Genomic DNA, 11,655 nt, shown 5'->3' with positions numbered 1-11,655 from the left:
CTGAAGATTTTCATACATTTGAAAATGCCTTTCACATTTACTATGTGAATTATTTCCTGATATTTCACTAGCCAGGTCTCTGATTCTTTCACCCACGCTTCTTACGCTCCATCAGAAGGAGCTCTGGAATGTAGCATCCGAGTGTGTCTTTCCTCCCTGGGGACCCCTGGAGAAGATCATAAATCATGCCTTTATGCTCCAAAGAAATCAATACTTTAAAATTCGTTTGGTCAGCTTTCCTGGGGACTTTTAACTTCCATGGTGCCAAAATGCTGATGATGTCATCAATAATATACAATACGGACCCCAGTCTTGCTCAGGGAAGCCCTCAGCGCCCTGGTGTCAGAGGCAGGGCGACAGAGGTCAGCTACATCACCCAGCACACAATGTGGCTCTTTTCATCATTAGGAAGGAAATCTACTGAACTGAGACCAGATCAAAACCTTCCGTCTGTGTGAGTATAGCCAATTTTCAGAGACAGCCTTAGACACTGCACAGATGCCTTTGAAGGTTCAATTCGGGGAAGAATGTTCTCAAAGTCACGTCAGGAAAAGCCAATGAAGACACTGGATTCTCTTCTTCTTCACCTAAGCAGCCTGTTTCCCTGCACCAGCCTCTCCTCTCCTTTCCATCCTCAGAGGAGGATAGGTGAGTGTACCTGAACTCTTCTCCTCACCCCAGCACCAGGGACTCCCTGCTTTCTCCTTCTTTTTCACTGCCCTCCCCCCTCCCCCCAGCCTCTGCCCTTCCTGACCTCAAGCATCCTCTGTCTTGGAGGAGTACTTCCTTAACACCCTAAGTCAGCACTCTGCTCCATTTTTTTTTGTCTCTTAAACCTTGTCTCCTGTCACCCATTCTCTGGCTTGCCCTTTCACTATGGATGGAAAATACATTCTAGGATATTGGGTCTTAAGTTGAGTACACACCAGAGCCCCCTGAAGAGCTTGTTAAAATAGACTGCTGGCCCCACCCCAGCATTTCTCCTTCAATAGGTTCCTGGGTCACTGTGATGCTGTTGGTCTGGGCCCCCATTTGGAGAACTCCTGCTCCAAAAATCTTTTTAACGATGGAGCACAGAGGCCTCTTTGCAGTGTTAGATGTTACTGACCTGTCCCCTGAAACCCATGCTCCAAAGGCACTTCCTGAAGCCTCACCCCTGCCTGTCCTCATCTGGTTCCTCACCTACCTCTACCCTCTCTAAGCTTGGGTATATTCTCAAAAACTCAATTTTCACCCTTCAGTCTCTCTTAATGCTTCCTTTTGTAGAAAGAAATTCATTTAGGAAATATTTTCAGCTTTGTCTCAGATCTCTCTGACTTCAGTTTTAAAATATTAGTAGTTTCATGAATTCCAATTGCTGTGTTATAACAATGTCTGCCTTCTTTATTCCCACCTTCTCACTGCCCCATATTAGTTGCTATTTAAAAGTAAAGAAGCATTTTATACAGTGTTTATTCATATAATCTTTTCAAGGAAACTACATTCTAGGGGCTCAGATTCCAACTCCCCACTGCAGTAATTGTGTCTGTAGCAGGGCTTGTGCTTGAGACTGATAGCAGGGCTAAGTGCTTGACAAATTTCCACCCATCTTCCAATAAGGCCCTGGCCCATTTTCCAATAAAGCTGATGAAACCTGATAAAAAAAACGTTAGAGGAATCAAAAGGCCCTCGGGCTAAGTGGAATCATATCTCATGAAATTCCACATTCAGCATCATCTGTATTGGAAATATTAAAAAATTCATATATAGTGAAATGATAGATACTTATGTCACTATTTTAAAAAGTTATGCTGATAGAGCTGTCCCCAGCTCCTCACTAAATGCGCCTTCCTGAATATATGAAGATGGTGTTATTGACCTGCAGACCTCACTGAGGCGGCTCTGCTCTGAGTGGTGATGGATTTGTCCTGAACCATCTACACCCCCTTGTCTGATCACTGGCTGTCACTAGGCTTGCATAGCATGCAGTCGGGTACTGGTAGGACAGAAGTGAGGCCACAGAGGACATGAGTTGTGAAGTGACATGTCCAGATATCTGGGAAGCAGGTATAAAGTCAGGTGTCCTCTCTCCTAGCTCATTGGTGTCCCCAAGATGCTACGTTGTGTCCTTCATACATTTGTTGCTATGAAATCTGCCCTAAATGATTGAAGCCAGTGTGGGAGAGGTTGCAGTTAATATCCTCCCTGAAGTGGAACCTACAACATGTCACCACCATGAAGACCTAGGGCTGGCATCCTGTAAAGTCACTTCATCCAATGGCTCTGGGTTGAGCCTCCCCTTTATTCAATGAGGAAAGTGGGCGAATCTCAAAAAGCCACAACTGTTTTCCATCCTGAGTGCCTAAAAGGACTGTCCCAGGTGGAAAGGTTGGTGGTCAGCTAATGGGTCCAGATGAAAGAAGCACTACTGAGCAGACTTTATATTGATCCAAATGGTGCAGCCCCTGGGTCTCTCACAGGCTAGTCCTTTGGTTCTGTGTTGACCACTGTGCTGGCCACTGTGATCATCCCTCTTCATTCTCTGGTTTTATTGTTCCCATGCAGTATTCTTGGAAACATTCTATATAGGGAGGCTAGTAGGAAGGTTCTATTATCCTAGAGGGAGAATGTGTGTGCCTGAGCCCAGCCCCACTGGCAGTATTGGTTTGGGTGGGATAGGAGAAAACTATTACTGTCATATTGAGGACAGTTCTCTGTCTCAGGGAAGGAACCCCATGAGATGTCTATCCATTAGGCTAGGAGCAGTGCCTCCACTGGCTTCACTCTGCCCTCACATGGAGAAATGAGATGGAGGACTCCCTCTATTTCCAGTGGGGACCCAAAACTTAACTTCCTTTCAGGTCTCTCTGTGAAGGATGGAAAATCAGGATGGAGCCAGGCATCCTTCTGAGGGCCAGAACAATCTGACCTTTGCTCTGGGGTTCCTTTGCTCTTATAGCATGAGGGGACCTCAGTCTTCACAGCCTTCAAACGCGGACTTCTGTTGAGGCATTCTCACTCACATAATCAGTGAGGATCTCCAAATTAAAGCCAGATCCCCGAACTCTGCAGCAATGCGTTTTGAAATCACAGACATACATGCATTAGATTTTAGGTCATGTAGTCTACTTCCTGCCAATACAAGATTGCTTTCAACTGCACATTCTTCTGGGTTGTGTCAAACTCTCTTTTGAAGGATTCATGAAACTAGGTCCCGTTTCCTTTGGGACATTATTCTATGGGTAAATAAGCCTTACAGTTAGCCAATTCTTTTCTTTTCCCCCCTTTCATATCAGCTTAGATCACACTTCACAATTTAATACATCCATCTTATTCAATTACTTTTTCCTTTTTTATTCTAACTCTATGGGCATGATTGAGCATACCCTATAACTGGGTGTACTAGAGATACAAATCTTAGTTTCTAATGTAATTTTTGTTAAGCACAAAATTTTCAGATATTCTGCAACCAAGATAACCTGTTTCCATAAGGTAGGAGTACCAGGACCTGTATACACATACTCACACATTTGCTTCCAGGCTCCCAGCAGAATCATCCCCAGAAACTAAAGGACCCAAGAATCCTGGGTCTCAATGTGCTTAGACCACATCCTCTAGGACTTCCTGCAGGGCGGCATGGGGTTGGTTATACAGCCCCATTCCCTTTCCCAGGAACATGAAAAAAGTTTACCTTGGTAAATTTCCTCTCTGTGGCTATTGGAGGACAGGCTTCTGGGTGCCCACCTACCAGGGAAGTACCCCAGGAAACAGATCTGTCCTGTGGACTAGATTGCTGAGCTCAGCCAACCCTGCCCTCATGCTCTACTCAGGATGAAGTATGCAAAGCAGGAGGACATCACAGATGGAGGCCCTCACTGAGGTGGAAGCTGTGGGCTTCTTCCTGAGCCCCCTCCTCCTGCTGAGGAACTTCCCCCTTCCACCACTCAACCCCTTCTAGCTGATGAGTTCTCACCTTTTCCAAAACTCCAGACTCTTTGTCTTGCCAATACATTCCTATTTGTTTAAGACAGTTTCATTTCTTACAGCTAAGGACTCCATAATTTTCCAGGGGACCATTCTGTCCAGCAGCTGATGGATCACCTTTAGCTTTCCTTCGGTGGTAACCAGCCCAGGCCCTAGGATGACCTGGCTGAGCATGAGCATCTTCTTCCTCCAGAGTCAGATGATGCTCTAGATGCTCCATACTGGGGGCCCCACATCAATGGCTCCATTTGAATGGATATTTGCTGAGTACTGACTATACCCTCAAGGCTCTCTCAACCAATGGAAGAAGACTAGTAGCCCAGGTGTCACAGGTGAGAGGGGGTGTTGGTATTCATTGGGGTTGACATGTCCTCACAGTGGAAGTGCTGGACGCTGAGGGAAGACAATAGATGGGCTGTGGGCAGAGCTTATGCGGAGATGGAGGCAAACCAGGTTTCAAATGTAAGCCTTGACAGGAATGGTGGAGGTGGGAGATGCGGCTGGAAAGGATGGGGAGCCTTGCCCTCAAGGTGTCCGCATTATCCCGTCAACACAGGTGGAGAGGAGGCTCTTTCAATTCTCCATGGGGTAGGAGTACCAGGACCCCTATTTCCCTCTCTTGTGACCTCTCCATATTTCTGACTTGCTCTGTGCATTTCTAACCAGAGATGAGCAAAAATGAGCCAGAGGTCCAAGGAGATAAGAGCTGATTAATCTTTTCTTCGTGAAGAGACTGGGGAAGTGTGGGATGCTGCTCAGAGGACTAGTGAACACCGACTTTAAACTGTTCATATTTATGTTTATTTTTCCTTGTGTGGCTGTTTGATGGACTAACAGGTCTTAGCTGTGAAATCTGGGACACCGAAGCACGGCATCTTGTAGAGAGGCCATGCTTGTTCCTTTCATTCTGGTCTGACCGAGGACAGAGTCATGTTCCCAGAAAGTGTGCAATGCGCTCCTAAGACAGGTGGCAGGTGGCAGGTGACAGGTGTTTACTCAACCCCCATGGGCCAAGGTGGACACAGTGAGAACCCAGCACTGTGCCTGGAACAAAGAGAAGGCCCTTGCCCCTCGACTGCCTGTTCAAACCCCTGGTTGCCTTTGGGAAATAAGCACTGCAGCCACAGCTGCTGTGCCAAATACTTCCTCTCCTTCGACCACAGTTCCTTGGTCATGTGTTCAGAGTCACGTGTTCCTACTATCCACACTGCTTCTCATGCTGCACACTTTGGGGATGGGGTTTTTTTTGCAGAGCTGTAGCTGACAGTGGGGGCAACCTTGAGAGTAGCCAGCAGGCTTTTGGTTCCCCTCTGAGTGGACATACACACCTCCAATTAGGAGTCCCAGATATTTCCATTTCATGAGGTCCAGTGACTCCCAGAAAAGGACAGCAATGACTATAGCAAAAATGAAATGATCAGAAAAGACAGGGTACACCAAAGGGTCACACTATGGCTGTGCATAGGCATACCAGAAACAACATCCAAGCAGCCCCTTCTCAGAGCCCACTTTGACTCCACCAGGACACTACCAGTGATTTTGATTCACTGACTTAATGTGTCATGAAGAGGCAAAAATTGTTGTTGTTGTTATTATTATTATTATTATTATTATTTTGGTCGGGGAAAGATTACTAAATTTTTGATCCTGAGAAAACCCATCCTGGGTCAGATCTCTGGTATAAGCGTGAAAGTCCTATGGTTTGGATACAGGACTCTGATTTAATTGAGGGTACTGGGGCAATGTTCCCCACATACTGTGAAGTCAAGGGGTCACTTTCAGCTCCAAGTTTTGTGCAAAGGAAGGAGAAGAGGATTCAACCAGGTTGAAAGAGATGAGACAGAGTGCCCTCACCCCAGGGAGACTCAGGTTACTGGTCACATTCATGGAGTGTTCTATTCCGAAGGTCTGGAAAATGACTCTCAGGTATTGAGTGCTGGGGTCGTGACCACTCATTCACTGTCTGTGTGGCTGGGCTGTGCTTCCCCAGAGATGTGCAGCTCTTGCTCTTCATATTGCATGGTGTGTCCATTCTTAATGTCCCAGTTTCATCATTCTGAGGTGCTCATGACCCTCTGCTGCTTCTGTGATGCATGGTGCCTTCTTGGGGAAACCACCCTGGAACAAGCAGACCCACCCGGGGTACCTGAGGAGCCTCCATACCCACTCCCATCTTGCCACTGTCAGGAAGTCCACCTTGGAGCACACTCACCACTCCAGGGCAGTGAAGGTAAATTTCAGCATGGTCCTGCTGTCCCCAAAGGGTTGTCTGATCGCCCACAATTTCATTCATTTGAAGTTAGGTCTCTCCTCAAACATTTTTTTCAGAGTCTCAATGAGAAAGTGAACCTGCTCCCTGGAACAGCTAGATGTCACCTTGCATGGCCCTGAGGAGCTGGGCTCTGGAATTTGGGGAGAGACATATTTGTTTCCTGTGGCTGCTGTAACAAATGGCCACCAACTCAGTGTTTGAACACAACACAGACTTATTGTGTTACAGTTCTGGAGGTCATACATCAGCAGTGGATCTCAGTGGGCTACAGGCAAGGTGATGGCTGGGCTATTATTTCAGAATGTAAATGGGTGTGATAGTCAGGTGATACAGACTTAATCAATCCACTCTCAGCTGTGTTCCCACTGTGTCCCTGGCTCTTCCATCACACCTGGCTTGGGGTGCTCCAACGTGGGCTGAGTTCTGAGATGGCATCCAAAAGTGTATCTCCTTGGAGTAGCAGAGGTGAAGAATGGAGTTCTGCCTGCATCAGGCTCCAGGCCACCATGACTGGCCACTAGGGCTTGAGCCCCCGAAGCTCCATGATTTGGTGATTGTCTATTTTAGAGGCACAGCAGATGCTTTCCACCCTGGAATGGACACGGCCTCACCAAGGGTTGTGGACCCCATAACTGCCAGCAAACATGATTTCAAGGGAAACTTTATGAGCTACTTTAGGTAAATGGGATCTATACTCATCTCCTGGTTTGGAATCTGGAAAAATACATTTCTTACAGATGCTTGAACCATGGACTTTGAACCGGGGCTTCTTTAAAAGCAGAATAACCTAATGCAATTATTTGTACTTGTTTATTATTTTAACATAATGTATAAATAAATTATTCTTATAGTGGTGCCAAGTAGTCATCTTTTATTAAGCAAATGTAAAAGAAAAGCATAAGTCACTGGTTACAAATATATTTGAAAACAATAGTAGCTGATAATGAGAGAAAGTAAATGCTTTAAAAATTTATTCTCATTTTCTTAAAGTTGCAAAATAATTCTTGGGTCAATTTTTAACAAATTTAATTAAACTCAGCAAATTATTACTATATTTTAAAAAGATATTAAATTATAATATATACTAGTGGCCCAGTGCACAGATTCGTGCACATTGAAAGGAAAATTATTAGAAGAAATATTTTAATATTGCTATTTGCCCTTTCTCCCTCAGTTCCTGGGAGCAGGGCAGTGGCCTTGCCCCTCACTGCTGGTCGCCATCTGTGGGACAATCTGCAGGGGCATCAGGCCCCGCTCGCACCTGCCTTGGCCTGGCACTGCCCACTCACCGGCTCCACCATCCTGCCACAGTCCCGTTCTCACCCGGGCCCATCAGGGCTGGCAGCGCTTCCTCTGCCGTCCATTGAAAATGCTGGGTCACCAACGCCCACTATGTTCTGTGCCACCCCCTGGTGGTCAGCGCACTTCATAGCGAGCGGTCAAACTCGCAGTCTGGTTGAATTCCCAGTCGAACCACCACCTGAGGGGACAATTTGCATATTAGGCTTTTATTATATAGGGTTATTATATGCATGTTATTTAATTATGTGAATATTAAATATTACATATAATATATTTAAAATCATACTAAATTAAATTATTAAGTATCTGTGTATCTGTGTATTTGATATGAGAGTAAATATGGTGTTCTGCTAAACAGTATAGGGTTAATATTTAGATATGATATGTACTAGTAGATAAATGTCTATAGCATACCTATATAAAGAGAGATTATAATATGTAACAGATGATAGCTACTTAGATGGGTGGATATGACACAGCCACTTGTCCTGGAAGTGTGAGGTCTCATAGGAGAGCCAAGACAGGACCAAAAGAACTGTAGTGCCAGGGAAAAAAAGGGGTCTTGTGATAATTGGGTGCAAACCATGCACACAGCAGGTTGTCTGCCGAAAGTCCAATTTGAGCTGGGCTTTCAGGCTAGCCATGGCCTCAAGAAACAGTGATGGGTGGGGAAGATGTTTTCAGATGGGAGGAACACCAGGCAGGAAGACACAATGGCAGAAAATCTCACTGACGTTCAGGAAGGGAGTAGTGAAACTAACTTATTCCTAAGAAGTCATCGCTGGTATTAAAACACCTTCTGTCATCTTGGGGGCTGATATGCCTAGGATAGCTCATATGGCAATTTAACCATTTATCTCTGCTGCCTGCCCCACTATGACAGTGCTTATTTATTAAGTTTTCACCTGTTCTTACAATTATGTACTGCCACGGTAGAAAATATCTGTCTTCCGGGGCGTGTGGAAACATTCTCCTCTAACTGTTAGGAAGTCCGATTTGAACTTTGGCTTCCTATCTTCTTGCCCAGTACTGTTGCATTCCTGATGCTGGTATAAAGCAGCACGCACTAAGTTGAAGTTGAAATAAGCCTTGTGCTTAACTTTCCCCAAAGAGCATCGTTTGGGCCAGGTGAACATCGGATGGCAGCACTCGGTGATACAATCACAGCCCCTCAAACACTGACCGCAGGGAAGCATCTGAAAATGACCCCATTTTATTTCTGTGGATCCACACTTGAGCTACTTAAGGCTACCAAGACATGTCCTAGCAAAACCTCTGTAGTTTCTCCTATAAACTAAGGCTGAATTCCATGGGAGATGACAGATGACTTCATATACCATGCAAGCAGGTCCAGACAATAGCTTTAGCCATGACTGATTGCCTTGCTGTAACCCACTTTATGTTAAATGCATTCTTGCTGTTCAATTCCACCACTGTAATTTTGTTCTTCTGCATTCGCTGGCCCTCTGTGGACTAACCAGGTTCCTTCAGTAATGATTTCTTTTCTATTGTATTGTTTTCTGCATAATCAAGTTGGTAGGTGGGGGTTTGGGTGACACGGCCATCTGTCAAGTTCATTTGCTCTGAAAATGCAAGAAATAATGGCCTTTACAACTTGGGGCTATCCGTTATAAGAGAAGAATATCAGCTTTTACCCTGTGCTATCTTCTCATCTCTTCAAATTGTTTTTCCTCTTTCAATAATATGCACAGACACTTCCTCATACATGATGGGATGTTTACATGTTTTGGTTCTTTTTAAGGGGGAAAAAGGTATTTATTCCCCTATCACTTGTCCACCCTGTCTTGCAATTTATGCAGGAAATCCAATTAAGGAGATGTGCTAACATCCAGCCTAATGTGCTTGTCTCAAGACTAAAGATGCTGCCACCACCTGGACCGCTCAGGACTCCCTCCTATCAAGCTCCTCTAATAGGCCTGCGTTTCCTCACATCCTCAAAATACAGGTGCCACTGAGGGGCTGGAAAGTCATTATTCACTTCCCTCCTCAGAAATAAAAAGCTGGTAAACTCTTATTTTATCAAATTTACTGAGGTCGCACACTGATGCCTACCTGAAAGAGATGAGTGATGGGAAACAGGAAGGATGCTTTTTGGAGATTCCAGCATTTTTCCTATTCAAAAGGACTGGAGCAACTCATGAACCATTATTTGTAAGTTTCTTTTCTAAAAGGGGATGATGTGGATACGATTACAAGCTGATAATGGGAGAGGAAACTCTGAGATAATGAAGTCTTCTGAATTAAAATATTATGCTTGAAGGTTATTGTTAGTAATGGGGAAATTTTTAATATGTTTGGTGACATTTTCACTGCCATCCAAATTTCCTCCAGAGATAAGCAGGACTAATAATTACTGGGATGCTCTTTCCATGTAGCTCCCTAGGCTTGAGTTGATGTATGAAAAGTCAATAACCATATCCCAAAGATGTGGGAATGTGGTCCTTCCTCAGTGCTGAGAAGAAGCCCTGAGATGCCTCCCCCATAGTTTAAGGACTTTGGCCAGCGCCTCTCCTGTGCTGTAAGGTGACAGTCTATGCTCTATGGAGGGGCCGGCTCATATGTAGCTTCATCGGTGTGCTCTAGGAGGATTATTCAGGGGCTCCAGAGAAAGAGAACCAGGAGAAGATGACTGGCTATCTCTCTATCTGGTTCAAGGATTACGGAGGTTAGAACATTTGCCATCTGTAAGCCAGAGACTCAAGAGAGCCATTGGTGTAGTTCCAATTCAGGTTTAAGGACCTGAAAACTAAAAGAGCGTATGATAAAGTTTCTGTACACACCCAAAGGTAGGAGAAAACCCAGGGCCAAGTTCAAAGACTTCCAGGCAGAGAGAGAGAATTAAGAATTCTTATCTTATTCTGCCTTTAATTCTATTCAGGCCTTCAAGAGATTGAATGAGGCGCGCCCACATTGGGAGGACAATCGTTTTTCTGTAGCCCACCAATTGAAATACCCTCATAGACACCCCCAGAATAATGTTTAACTAAATATCTGGATGCTCCATGGCTCAGTCAAGTTGGCCATCACAGACGACATTGCCTTAGCTGATCTTTGCATAGAATTCCAAGGAGCCCTCGGCTTCACTCTTAAAATAAGAGCATTTGGGGGACCCCAACGCAATGTGAGCAGGTTGTTTTGCAATCGTTTTAACTGGATAACTGCTGCTGAGGACAAGGAAGGTGAGGAAAGGGTTTTTGCACATCAGCAAGAGCCACAGAACTGCCAGCACCTTTTCGAAGAGAAGGGTTAACTTTCAAGAGAAAGCCCATCCCTCCTTCAGCTTCTAAGGTGAGCTCCCCATCCCCTTCGTGGAGCCAGGTTTTCCTGCTCTTCTGTGGGAGCTTAACAAAGAAACCCTGGCAAATCTGTCCACTTATGCACACTCATGACAAGCCTCTGCTGCTTTAAAAATGCATTCTCATTAAAAATTCAAACTTCAGCTGGAAGCAGTGTTGCTCAGAAGACAATTTTGGCGAATAGTCAATCCTTAAATGGAACATGAAATGGTTTTCCCATGAAGTGGATTTTGTGAAGTGTTTTCTATGCACTTGAAGTAATTCTTGCTGGATTTTAATAGCCCTAATCCTGTGACAATTGAGTTACTAATTTCAATCCCCACTCCCCCACCCCCCAAATTGAACATTACTCTGAAAGAGGGCCTATTTTTAGCACTGGCTCTAGGAAGAGCAGTGGGGAAAACAGCTAACGGGATTGACACAAGTCCTAGTGACAGACCCTGATGGAAGTTTGCATCTAAGTCCCAGTACATGTTACACATTACACTAAGCTCAGGGACCGGCACTGGGCATTCTAATGTGACAGTGAATGAGCTGCTCTGCTCATTATACCCAGGCTCTTTTAGATATTTTATTGCCCCTAATTTGTGCTAATGATAAACCTTTTTCCCAGGCAGTTAAAGTATTGAGAGATGAGGTCAACTTTATGAATAGACCTGGATGTCTTGCTCTGTAGTGTTGGGAACCGAAAAGAGAGGGAGCCATAAAATCCTCTGAAGCAACAGCTACGTGTTGCACAGACGTTGCCAGACGTCTCCTTGTGTGAGCAGAGGAGCCCTTTGGAGTGACATGTTGTCCATC

At 44.9% G+C, this 11,655-nt stretch overlaps 1 long non-coding RNA gene across 1 annotated transcript in view; it reads right to left on the bottom strand.

The window, feature by feature from the left end:
* Positions 1–7,562: 7,562 nt before the first annotated feature.
* LOC107182887 overlaps positions 7,563–11,655 on the bottom strand; it is a 20,121-nt gene continuing 16,028 nt past the window's right edge. Inside the window, exon 3 of the long non-coding RNA XR_001513647.1 lies at positions 7,563–7,573. This is a non-coding gene — a long non-coding RNA (uncharacterized LOC107182887). The remainder of the gene's footprint in view (positions 7,574–11,655) is intronic.

The sequence above is a fragment of the Myotis davidii genome, unplaced genomic scaffold (genome assembly GCF_000327345.1).
Source record: "Myotis davidii unplaced genomic scaffold, ASM32734v1 scaffold135, whole genome shotgun sequence".
In the NCBI taxonomy this organism is placed as follows: domain Eukaryota; kingdom Metazoa; phylum Chordata; class Mammalia; order Chiroptera; family Vespertilionidae; genus Myotis; species Myotis davidii.
The sequence above is the reverse complement of the archived record's forward strand: the minus strand, read 5'-3'. Positions and strand labels throughout refer to the sequence as shown.